Source organism: Myotis yumanensis, unplaced genomic scaffold (assembly GCF_028538775.1).
Source record: "Myotis yumanensis isolate MYYU_CA2020_CCGP unplaced genomic scaffold, mMyoYum1.0.hap1 SCAF_8, whole genome shotgun sequence".
Taxonomy (NCBI): Eukaryota; Metazoa; Chordata; class Mammalia; order Chiroptera; family Vespertilionidae; genus Myotis; species Myotis yumanensis.
Window position 1 is genome coordinate 82,056,771 of NW_027223759.1, and position 13,509 is coordinate 82,070,279.

General features: G+C 39.1%; 1 pseudogene; it reads left to right on the plus strand.

Annotated features, from left to right (window-relative positions):
* Window positions 1-12,337: 12,337 nt before the first annotated feature.
* On the plus strand, window positions 12,338-12,909 carry LOC139015819 (large ribosomal subunit protein eL18 pseudogene; annotated as a pseudogene).
* The last annotated feature ends 600 nt before the right edge of the window (window positions 12,910-13,509 follow it).

A 13,509-nucleotide genomic window follows, 5' to 3' on the forward strand; every position in this document is an offset into this window, starting at 1 on the left:
TTTTTATGTTCACGCCCATATCCCCTGGTGAAGGTATTAGGAGGTGAAACCTTTGAGGGGAAATTAGGATGGATCCTTCATGAATGGGGTCAGTGCCCTTATGAGAATCACAAGAAAGCTCGCTTCCTTCTTCTCTCTGCCTGGCCTCAAAGATGGTTACACAGATAAATTAAATGCCAAAATAAGTAATGGAGAAATAGCACTTAAGGTCACGATCCTTATTTTGAGACATTCTCCCTTGGGCTCCATAATTCTCAGCCTCCCTTCAAATGACAAGGAAGGGCTCAAGAGTTTTAGTCAGTTTCTTTGTTTCACATAATAACAGCTTGACTGTAAGAGTCTTTTCTTTGAAAAAAAAAAAAAAGAATCCCCCTCTGGGCAGCTAAGTAGCATTTGAAGGATATTGTTTGATCCTAAGACAATGGAGTTAAGGTTAAAGCCAATAATTCCCTGACGCCAATATTTAAATGTAGAGTGTAAATTGTCAGACCTCTTTGTCTTCATTCTTTTCAATAGGAGTGAGCCTGCAGGTGTTAGCATATTGAAGCAAGGCTGCAGGGTTTTAAAGGTCATAAAATCTTCAGTTGCAATAACAAAAGAAAGCCAATGCGCTGGGTGTTATGACTATAAACAAACATTAAGGGTTATTTTTGTTTAATGAATTAAATTCACAGGGTTACAAAAATGTTGACCATTTGAAGCAGTCCTAAGCAGTAACCTAACTCTTAGCTTAGCGGATAGCCACAGAACTCTTCTATAAGAGGTCCACTGATGAGGTCACAGTATGTATTGAGACACTGCATTCTCTTTTTGGCCAGATTAATTACAAACATTGTTCTTTGAAATTTATAATTTTTTTTTTATCCCATAAGATTTAAAATTTTGATCTTTATTCTTTTGAATTGCAAAATGCAAAGATAATGACTCTTATCTCCCATCTAATTGCTCCCAGATAAAATTGACAAACCCATCTTCCAAGGTGAGCATTATTCTTACTTTATAGTTAAGTACACTAAACCTTATACAATTTTAAGAATGTGTGGAAGTCCATACATCTAGGCAAAGTCATGTAGACACGGGGGCCAAAAACTATTTGAATTGTTACCTGAATGCATTCTGTGGTGCAAAAGATAATACATTTAAACCGCTTTGCTTTCTCTTTGCTTATTCTGCCCTGGTTATAGGAATAGCATGCGTTATTTTCCAGGCACTGTGGCAGTGTTGAGAATTGCCACAAAGAATCTAATATAGAGATAGAGAGCGATAAATACAATTGTGTGGATAAATATATAAACTTTTGTGGGGACATTTACGAAATACAAAGGAGTTCTGGAAGCTCTGGAGAGCAAAGAACATGGTGATGTGACCAATCTGCAGAGTGTGGACCCTAAAGGGGAGGTAGAGCTTGCTTAAGGAGCAGTAAGTTCACAGTGTTTGGAAGTCAGAGGTGAAGGCAGAGTGATGCAGACAGGGTAGAAACCCAGGGGTCTTACAGGCATTGTTAATACAGACACTGGTATATAGAACAGGAATCCACTGAATTTTTTGAATGTGATTGGGTGATAATGATATTGGTCTTTAGAACAAGAAAAAATGTATTGAATTACTCTGATGGGCTTGGGTAACAGGATTATATTTACATATTTAAAAGATCACTATTGTTGCAGAACATTTAAATGTTTTGTTGTTTGTTTTGTTTGGCTTGCATTCTGGGAATGGGGCTCAATTATTTGCAAATTAGTGAAGGGAGTTTTTAGGGGAGAAATAGGCAGGTTTAGGGAGTTTTAGGAATTAGGGGGCCCATGGGGAGGCAGGCATAGTTGGCTGGGGACTTCCAGCTGCCAAAAGGCATACATTCACAAAGAACAAAAGGCACCACATGATGGGGGAGAGGAAGATACACATTCACAGGATATAAGGAGGAAGCCACAGGGAGTAGAGAAATGCTCACAAAAGGGAGAAAGAGGAAAACAGATTTTCAAAGGAGATAGAGAATTCTACTGCCCAAAGCCAGTTCCAGCATGTCAGCAGGGCTGAATCATCTGGAGATGGCTGAGGGCATTTCCCCAAACCTGAAAAGGATGCATAAATGATTGCTTGCTGCCAGACAGCTGAGGGCATTTCAATGCACATGTTATTGCCTCCTGCTGGCCAAACACCTGAACAGCCTTAGGCAGTTCCCCCAATCTGACAATGGACTCTGTATACCAAACCTTGCCCTTTGATGTGTATATACACCTTGCTTTAGGACAATTTATGTTAATAAAAAGCAAGGGGTCCAGAGAGACAGGAGAACTTGGTTCCTTTAGCTAAGTCTTCTCTGTTTCCCCAAAATGCTTTCCAAAATGATGTTTCATCTCTGGACTCTTGATTAATTTACACACAGCCCTTCTCTAGATTACCGAACCCTTCTAGATGCTGGATTAAGACCCCTGATATTCTACCACTGAAGGGGGAGAAAAAGAAGGATGCCCCATGTGGGGTTTGAGCTTTAAGCTGCTATAGTGACCAATAAGAAGGGAGAATCAAGTGACAAAGAACTACAGCTTTTTTTTTGCCACTTATTATTATTTTTTAAATTAAATCTTTATTGTTCAGATTATTACAGTTGTTCCTTTTTTTTCCCCCATATCTCCCCTCTCCCCGGTTCCTGCCACAATTAACTTTTACCTTTACAAGCTATTTTTTTTGTTTTTTCTTGATGGTATGGGCAAAAGATCAGGTGCAGGTGAGTCACTATGAATCAGTCTTTGGATGAATTCTCTTTGTCTTGAGGTTCTTTGTATCTGCTTGCATCTCTGGTCAGCCGAGTTCCCTGTTAGGCAGCATGTGGCAGGTCCCTGACTTAACTTTGTGTGACTTTAGTTCATCTATGTCAGCCGTGGGCAAACTATGGCCCGCAGGCCGGATCCAGCCCATTTGAAATGAATAAAACTAAAAAAAAAAAAAAAGACCGTACCCTTTTATGTAATGATGTTTACTTTGAATTTATATTAGTTCACACAAACACTCCATCCATGCTTTTGTTCTGGCCCTCTGGTCCAGTTTAAGAACCCATTGTGGCCCTCGAGTCAAAAAGTTTGCCCTCCCCTGATCTATGTAGTTCTCATGCCCACTCCTAAATTAGAACAATATACTCAAACACAATTATTGTGCAAGAAATACAAAATATAGTCATTTTCACAGGCAAAAGTCATCCTTTATCACAGATTTGATTTTAACATATCATGAATTTTTGCACTTCAACAAGAAGAAAGGTGATTTCAGATAAAAAAGATGGGATACTAGAAACAGGAGCAAAGAAACTGACAAAACACAATAATTTTGCATTTTTTTGAAAGTTATAGAACAAAAATTCTACATAATAGCAATAAGATTTAGGGCAGAGAGTGAGTTTTTCTATGAATAAACTGCCAAGATCTCCATCTCTTATCAGAAGAATAGATAGGACAATGTCCTTACGTTGTAGTACAATACAGAAATGTTAAAAAAGTTTAAAAATGTCTAAAAATTGCTTAAAAAGGTCTTAAAATGTTTGAGTTAACTTTCCTGAAACTTAAAGTGTGATATTAAGGACACATTCCCCACTGCCCTGAAGCGTGTGTACCCCATAGATAAGGATTTGAACTTCAATTACTGACTCAGAGTGACTTGCTAAGATAACCACATGTGCGAGTGATGTACTCTCCCTAGATAACCACATGTAGCCCCTCGCCCTGTTTAAGGTTAACATGTGTGCATTGACGTAATTCACTGATAGCCACCTGAACTGCTGTGGGTACGAACAGGCTTTAAAAATGGGTCCTGACCAGCCAACAGTGCTCGCCTGTCAAGACCACCACAAAGACATGTCCTTTTGCCAGTCCGGCAAGTGACACCACTCCATGCTCCTCTCTCTGCCAGAGGACAGAAGAACAGCTAGTACCTTCCGAGTGAGACACGACTGAGCTCTCGGGTGAGGAACACTGGCCCCCTGCATCCAGACTGGTCCAGCTCAGCTGCTGGACCCCAGAGGACAGCACCACTGGGATCCTACCAAGCCTGTACCCGCAGCATCAGGAACCTTTGTGAGTAATAAAGTGCTGTGTGATTTGCAATTGCATATGTTTCACATGGTGTAATTTCTCTGGCAGTTAATTAAATTATTTTGCGTACACTTAAGAGTGAAATTAAAGTTTCTGGTCTTTTCGGTCCTAGGCCTGCCCTTGGTCCTGCTTGTGTAAGAGCAGCCTCTTCACTAGCAGCTACTTGAATGTCCCAACACTTGCACAGTTAAAGTTTATCTGAAGGGACACCTTAGATAAACACCCCAGATCCTTTCCCGGGATCTACTTGGGACACCTTATTTAAACAAACTTATTATGGGTGCATCTTAAAAATAAGTGTAATCACAGAAACCAAAGAAAGGCAACCAGTAGCCTAGAAATCAGGAAAAGAAAAGAAAAGGAATAGAGAAATATGTCTTAATAAAACATAAGGCAGAGAAAACATTAAAAAGCAAACAAAACAGATGGTAAACAGAGAATACAAAATGAGCAGAGAATTTATTTCTATATCAGTAAACACATTAAATGTACATGGATTATCAAGTTGGGAAACAATAACATAGTGTAAAATGACAACTTTATGTTGCTTATCATAAGCCCATCTAAAGGAAAACCACACAAAACATATGTAAATAAGATGATAGGAAAAATATATTAGCTAAAAACCAATTACAAATAAAAATTTGGAATACCAATGTTATCAGAAAGAATGTATATTAAAGCAAAAAGCACAAAGAATTAAGCACAAAAATCAAAAAGCATTAAGATAATTCCTATAAAATAATTTATTGATATAACATGAAAATTTCATACTGATATGATATACATAGTCTGAGCATAACAGTATTTCAAGAAGAATTTTAAAATCCCATAATTATAGTAAAAGATTTAAAATATATTGTGTAATAAGCATGTTTGTAAACCAAGCAATAAAAGGATTAAAAAGTGTAGAATAACAGTGAACTACCATGATCTAAAAGATGAAATTTTATAAACTATAAAGAATATATTAATTTATAAGTTCAAAATGAACAAAGGACTTAAACATAAGATGGAAAACCATAAAAATCGTAGAAGAATCCATAGGCAGCAAAATACCAGACATATGTTGTAGCAATATCTTTACTGATACAGCTCCTAGGGCAATGGAAACTAAGGAGAAAATAAACAAATGGGACTACATCAAAATAAAAAGCTTCTGCACAGCAAAAGAAACCATCCACAAAACAACAAGAAAGCCCAATAAATGGGAGAACATATTTGCCAATGTTATCTCCGATAAGGGTTTAATCTCCAAAATTTATAGGGAACTCATACAACTTAACAAAAGGAAGATAAACAATCCAATCAAAGAATGGGTAAAGGACCTAAATAGACACTTTTCAAAAGAGGACATATAGAAGGCCAAGAGACATATGAAAACATGCTCAAAGTCATTAATCATCTGAGAGATGCAAATCAAAATGACAGTGAGGTACCATCTCACACCTGTCAGAATGGCTACCATCAACAAATCAACAAAGGACAAGTGCTGGGGAAGATGGGGAGAAAAAGGAACACTCGTGCACTGCTGGTGGGAATGTAGACTGGTGCAGCCACTGTGGAGAACAGTATGGCATTTCCTCAAAAAACTAAAAATGGAACTTCCATTTGACCCAGTAACCCCACGTCTAGGAATATAACCTAAGGAATCAGAAACAACAATCAGAAAGGATGTATGCACCTCTGTTGCAGAAGACCAGAGAAAAACCAAGCAATGCTTTAGAGAAAAGGAGTTGCACTGTTTATTACGCTGGTGGACTCAGTGGAATAACTTACTAAGTCTGAGCAAAGTAACATGCAGGGAGCTTCTCTTTTATATCTTTCTGGTGTCTTTGTCTCTCAAATATGGATTATGCTTCAGGTCCTTTTTGCAGGCTTCGCAAAAAGGCCCCAGGTGCTGGGGTCCCCAGGCCATATCTAATGGTCTTGGTTGGTGCCAGCACTAATAACCCCCCGACTCTGGGGCTGTGCACTGTTCATAGTTTATGGCCTCTATAAAATGTGAGCATTTAGGTAACAGGTTCTGCAAGACCAGTTTCTGGGAAAGAGGCAGTAATTTAATTGTAGGTTATCAAGAATGTACACTGGGCTTGCTGGCACAGATTCAGATTGCTAGCCCCCCAAATATCAGGATTACAGTGGAATTAGCCTCTTTTTATCCTTCTCACCCCTATGTTCATAGCAGCAAAATTCACCATAGCTAAGATTTAGAAACAGCCTAAGTGCCCATCAGCAGATGAGTGGATTAAAAAACAGTGGTACATCTGCACAATGGAATACTATACTGCTGTAAAAAAGAAAGAAGGCACTTTTACCATTCTCAACAGCAATTAGGACCTGGAGAGCATGATGCTAATAGAAAAAAGCCAGTCAGAGAAAGATAAATATCATATGACCTCTCTCATTTGTGGAGTATAATAAACAACATAAACTGATGAAGAAAAATAGATCCAGAGACATAGAAGCATCAATCAGACCATCCAACCTCAGAGGGAAGGCAGGGACTGGGGGAGGGGTGGTAAGAGATCAACCAAAGGACTTGTATGCATGCATATAAGCATAACCCATGGACACAGATAATAGGCGGGTAAGGACATGTGGGGGGTAGGGGTGGGAATGGCCGGGGAGAGGTCAATGGGGAAAAAAGGACACATATGTAATACTTTAAACAATAAAGAATTTAAATAAAAAAGAATATATTATTTTATGCAATTTTTATACAAGATTTTACTGAAGTATTTGCTAATATAAAACAATTCCATCAAATGTAATGGAAATATCTTGTTTTGTACTATTTTTACTTTATTTGTTTTGAATACATGTACTCTTTGAGAATTAGTTCAAATTTTACAGTTTGTTTTATATTTTAGATACTAGTATGTACTGAAATACAACAAAAGCATTTCCCACTTAACATGAGCAATCCGTTCTAGATGAAAGTACAAACCAAAAACCTGTTCGCCATCATTTGAAGAAATTTATAATGAATTAGAAGTTAACCCTCCAAACTCTCAATTACTAAACTTCTATTTTCTAAAATAGCACTAAAACACAGAAAACATATGTGTGTGTGTGTGTGTGTGTGTGAATGTATGTGTATATAATCTCATGTTTTAAAAAACTTTATATCTGTCTGTATAATTTTCTCTAACATGTTTTCATGATTCATTTTAAAACACAATTTAGGAAAGGCTGCATTTTTAAAAGTACCAATATAAAAGAGATCAGAACAAATAGCATGACAGAGTGCCTCTCACAAAAACTGATGTGATAATACCTCTTAGTATAACTGAACAACAAAAACAAACAAACAAACAAATGGGGTTTTGCTCCCTGCCCCATAGAAAGCTAAACTTGTGAGGCAGGTGCTGATGCAAAAGGAAAGAGGTTTCATTCAGGAGTCACAGGACCTGGGAGAATGGTGGACTCCCATCTCAAAGACCATCTCCCCTGCCTGCTCCAGCTGTGGTTCTTATATGGATAGGGTTATCTTGATAGTTTTTGGTGCATTAGGGATTATACCCATTCACCTTACTAACTTTTTCCTGCTTAGTCCCTGTCCATTCAAATTTCTATTGTTTAGTGAGCTCAGTGTAAGAAACTCTCCAAGCGTGGGAGATTCCTGGATGCTCTGATTGACTGTAGGGCAACAATACCATTAACACTCAAGCACAGTCTCCCTTTTCTGATATTCAATTCAAGATTTTTATAGATTAAAAAATTAATCTTTTTCCTGCCAGATGTCCTTTTTTCTCATTTTTTAAAAATTAAATTTATTGGGATGACATTAGTTAATCACATTATATAAGTTTCAAGTGTGCAATTCTAAAATTCATCAATTATATATTGCATTGTGTGCTCACCAACTGTAGCCTAATCTTCCTTCATCACCATATATTTGACCCTCCAGTGTCTACACCCTCTTATCTCTTCCTCCACTCCCCTTGCCCTGTGGTAACCTTCATTTTGTCTGTCTTTATGAATTTGTTTGTTTATTTGTTGCCTTCTGTTTTATATCTTACATATGAGAAAATTATATGGTTCATCCTTTTCCATTTGTCTTATTTGGCTTAGTGTGATGCTCTCAAGATCCATCTAAGTTGTCACAAATGTCAGAATTTCACCCTTTCTTATGGTTCAGTGGTTTTCCATCATATATAACTTGTCCCCTCAAAATGTACACACACACTTTGAATAATTATAAAGACAGTATTTATTAAAATACATTTTATTTTCAAAATTGAGCTATCAGCTGTTAAAGTGTGTATATATTTTGGGAGGACCCACTGTGTATGGAACTACACGTCTTTATCAATGTTGCCACCTTTTGCCTTCAATACTGATGCAATTCTTCTTGGCATTGACTCCAAAAGATGTTGAAAGGTGATGCGAGGAATCTGACATCATGCCTGATGAATAGCACTGTCCAGTTCTGTGAGATTTGATGGTTTTAGAACCAGCTGCCTGATGACTCTTTTAACTTCATCCCACAAATGCTCAATTGGATTGAGATCTGGTGATTGTGGGGGCCACCTAAGCAAGGTAAAGTCTCCCTCATGTTCTTGAAAGCACTCCTGCACAATACGAGCACTGTGGCATGGCACATTGTCTTGTTGGAAGAAGCCATCTCCATTGGGATACGCTATCAACATGATAGGATGAACTTGATCAACAATGATACTTAGGTATGTTGTGCTTTTCAGACTTTTATAATGATCTGGCCCTCTAGCAACTTCAGCTGGAAATTATAGCTAATTTGCCTACAAATGTCAGGTGGTCATAATAATCTGGTCACTCAGTGTATATCTTGATTGATAAATATTTTCTAATTGGATTGATACCCAAAAGAGTGATTACTTGTTTATATAGTAGCTTCATTAATGTTGTTTTTTTTGTTTGTTTGTTTTTATTAGTGTTTTAAGGAGTTTCCACACTGTTTTCCATATTGGCTGCTACATTCCCATCAGCAGTGAATGAGTGTTTTCTCCACATCCGTTCCAACACTTGGTATTTCTTGTTATATTGATAACAGACATTCTAACAGGTGTGAGGTGGTATATCATTGTGATTTTGATTTGCATTTATTTTACAGCTAGTGAAATTGAGCATCTTTTCACATATCTGTTGGCCATTTGTATGTCTTCTTGAGAAAAGTATCTATTTTCATTTTATTTAGAATATTATTTAAAAAATTCCAACTTCTTAATTTTATTAAAACATTATATAGAAAATATGGGGCATAGATATGCTTTTTCCCCTTATTAAGTTCTATAAAGTTCAGATATTAACAATCAGAAGCTATTCCATAGGCAAACATAACACAAATAATCTAAGTGATATGCCTCTAGTGGTGCTTACTGAAGGGGCGAGGGCTGCGCCCTCCATCTTACCCTGTGTCCCCATGTGCTCAGGGAGGCACCTTCTTCCTGGAAGCCCAGGCCTCTGCTGGCCACGCCCGGGATTTTAAACTAACCAATGACAATCAAGGAACGTGCGCACCATAGAGATGACCACATCCTGTGTAGTGAGACACTGACTTGCGCCTGGCCAATCGGAGGGGCCCACACTCCCCTCTCCCGCCCTTACTCCAACCCCCTATAAAACCCGTGGTCCCATCAGGCTTCTCTCTCTCGGCCACTTGGCTTGCCGTTGTGTCGGTGAGTGTGGTGGATGGGGAGCTCAAGCTAGCTTGAAATAAAAGACTCTTTGCTTTTGCACTGGACTGGCTGGCTCCCTGTTGGTCTGCTGGGGATCTTGAAATCTGGGCATAACACTTACAAGTCGAGTACAACTTGGATCATTGTATATAATTACTTAGAAATGTTTCAACATTAACTATAGTTAATATTTTTTTCATTTTATAATTGCACAATTTATTAAGGAATCAGTAGATATGCAGAATGTATATGCTATGTTATTCTAATTTAGATAACTATTTTTTACATCAACCAATGTCTTTCTTCTAAAACTACTTTAAAAATCACTATTGGGTGACCGGTGAAAGAACACGAATTTAAAAAAAAAAAAAAAAAATCTTATAAACTTGACTTATAGGCCTGCAAGGCATTTTTCTTTGAGTCTATTTTCTCCACATTTAAAATGTGTATAGCCAAAGCATTGGTACAGTCATTATACTTAAATGTGACAGATTAAACATGCACATGTTTCTCTGCTCCCTCCATGAATTCCAACAAAAGGACAGCAGAGGGATTAAGTCAGCAAGGACATGAGAATTGAGGAGGAGCCAATGGAAGGCAGATGAAAAATGTCAAAAAAGGTTTAGAAGATAAAAATTGGTGAATAAGGAACTGCAAATTTATGCTTCAGCTTTTGCAATCAATTAAGTGCTTGGGGCAGGATTAATAGCTAATCTGTAGTCTTTCCTCTAGCCTTAGGGATGCCTAAGGATTTGACCCTTAGATAAACCCTCCTGGACAGACCAAGCAAGGAAAGTATAGGGGCATTCTGTCTCCAAGATAAAGGAAGATTGTGTTGAGTTTACTTTGTAGCAGACTAGGATTCTGAACCTGGTCATTAAGATTATTTGTTAAATAGCCTATTATTGATGAGTAACCCGAAATTGATAAATAAGCTGTAATTGAGAAGTAATGTGCAACTGATGAGATATAGTTTCACCAGGGAATGAGAGCTAGTCAAGCACCCCTGAGGGTGATACATGACTAATGAGGCATAAACACACCTCCAGTAGAGCTTTCCTGAACCTCATCTCACATGACTTATTTGCATCCAACAGGGAAAGACTAGGACATTTGGAATCTGCCCCTGAGAATCATGAAACATCTGCTAGCTCTTGCTGTGCACCCTCTCCTCCCTGTCCTATACTCTTTTTTTAAACTCAGTAAATACTAGATAAACTTCATTGTGTCTTCTGAATTTGATTGGTAATCCCAACCTAAAACCATTGTGATTTATCAGCAAATTTTATGTTAAAGGCTGAAAGAAGGAAGGCGAACAGAGAGCTTAATTTGTGTCATAGACCACCAGAAAGTACAAAAAAATTGGAAACATTGTCTTTAGGTGTAATAAAAAGGGAGGTTTGTCTGAAGAAACTTTAAGGAATCCATGTATCCCCATACTTAAAGACTCTACCACTTTATGCCAGGCAATTAATCTTTTTCCTGCCCTTGAGAAGGCCTAAGATTTTACTTTCTGGAAACAATGCACTTTGTTTATATAAAAACAGTGTCTCTCCCCAGAAATCCAGAAAGAAAACCGAGACAGAGATGTTGAAGAGGCCTTGCAGGCTAGGTCCTAGGAAAATAGAGGAAAGAATGAGGCACCACAGTGAAAACAAATAGTTTGTGTAGAAACCTACACTCAATACTGTATTCTAATTTTTCTTCTTACTTCCCGAAAGGTAGGTTTCAAGATTACAAGGGATTGGATGAGAGATAAGCACTTACATTTAGTGATATTTGGAATTTCCCCCAACAAAACTAGCACATCTCATGAGATCATCTTACTTCACTTTGCATTACCTGCCCATGCATACAGAGTTTCTAGAAACTCTCACTTTAGAACCCATAAAATTAGTCAGATGTCAAGAAAACAGGGGTAGGAGCCAACAAAGGAGAGAGAAGAAGGAAATCTTCAGGTTGATGGGGAGGGATATTGAAAGGAGTTTTTAGGGTTAAAAAAAAGGCAGGTTTAGGGAGTTTTAGGAATTAGGGGGTCCATGGGAGAGAACCACAGGGCTGCAAAGCTGGGAGCTGCCAAAAGGTATACATTCACAGAATAAAGAGGAAGGCCACAGGGAAGAGAAAAACAAAAGGGAGAAAAAAAAGGGACACCACGAGGAGTTTGGGCTCTGAAGCTGCTATAGTGACCAATCAGAAGGGATATCAGGACACAAAGAACTGCAGCCTTTATAAACCTTAAGAAAGAGGGACTTGGTGGGTCTCTCTCCCCCTCCCCACATGGGAGTCTGTGCTGGTTTCTCAATAATTTTCCACCTTTTCCTATACAACCTTTTGTCCCTGGCTTCATTCTTCGAATCCACCTGGACAGGAACCTGGGAAATCACCTTTGCATCCTGCCCAGAGGAAAAACCACGGGTTCCAGTTTAATTTCCACATTTCCACATGCTGAGTTGAATGCTCTGCATCTGGCCTACGGAACAATCGGTACCCATTGGAGGAGGAGAAGAGAAGAAAGAACCTAAGGAGAAAAGATTTCAAGGAAAACAAAAAAAGCCTCTTTCCCGACCTGGTTGAGCAGGAGGTGCCATCATGGGAGCTGAGCTCTGCCACAACAATGACTGAAAGTTTCTGCCAAGGAGCCTAAGAGCTAGGACATCTACCCAAGGCCCTTCAAGGGTCAAGTTGTACGGGTTTCCAGCCAGACAAACCAGCTCCACCAACTGGGGCTGAGAGGCTGTTCGTGAGTGGCACCAACCAGTCACCTCTGTCGCTTTCCTGGATGATCTGGAAGATGAAGCCTCCTGGCTGGGAGGGCAAAACCACTGTGGTTGTGGGACTATAACCTGTGAGGTGCATGTCCAGGAGGTGCCCAACCTGAAGGTACAGTATGTGCACTTCGTGTGAGCAGTTGCACCCGGAGCCTCATCCACAAGGCCGATGGCAAGATCCTCACCTCCAACCATCGGCCGTGCACCCACTATCCTATTTCTGGTCCTCGCAAGGGCCGAGAGGTGTAAAGGCATTTCAGCAAGGCCCCAGGATACCCTCACAGCCACACCAAACCCTGACTACCTTCCAAGGGCTGGAAGTTCAAGTGCGAGAGAGGCAAACTGGCCTTCTGTGGCTATAAAACTAACCCCTGCTCCTATCTTCTTATATAAGGGTAGCGTCATGGGTAGGGTCCCTAGGCCTGGCTAGTGATCATAGCCGATCTGTGAGGTGACCGGCTGGGTGACTGGGTCCCCTGCTTGCACCCGCCTTGGCCTGGTGCTGCCCGCTAGCCGGCCCCGCCCCCGACCGCTGTTGCTGGTCGGAGCCTGCAGGCTGGGGGCAGCTCCTCCATTGAGCATCTGCCTCCTGGTGGTCAGTGCACATCATAGTGACCAGTCATTCCACCGTTTGGTTGATTTGCATATTAGGGTTTTATATAGATAGATTTTGGATATTTGGGAAAAATGTGCAGATAATTTACCAGATATACTTAGTGATATTAGGATAAATGTTTTAGTTGAGAGACTGGAGATAAATTAGTGACAATAAAGAAGTAAAGCCAACAATGTAATTAATTAATTATTAACTTGAGACAAAACACAAAGTTAATAGAAAGTAAATTTCATCTGCAATATTAATTTAGTTGTATGAGAAGACAATAATATTGACTTAATTAAAACTGCAATATAGCTATAATGGAAAGCCAAGAGATGGCTTTTTACTATTTGTGGATAAGGAAATGGAATTCAATCCTCATATTCTATAGCAGA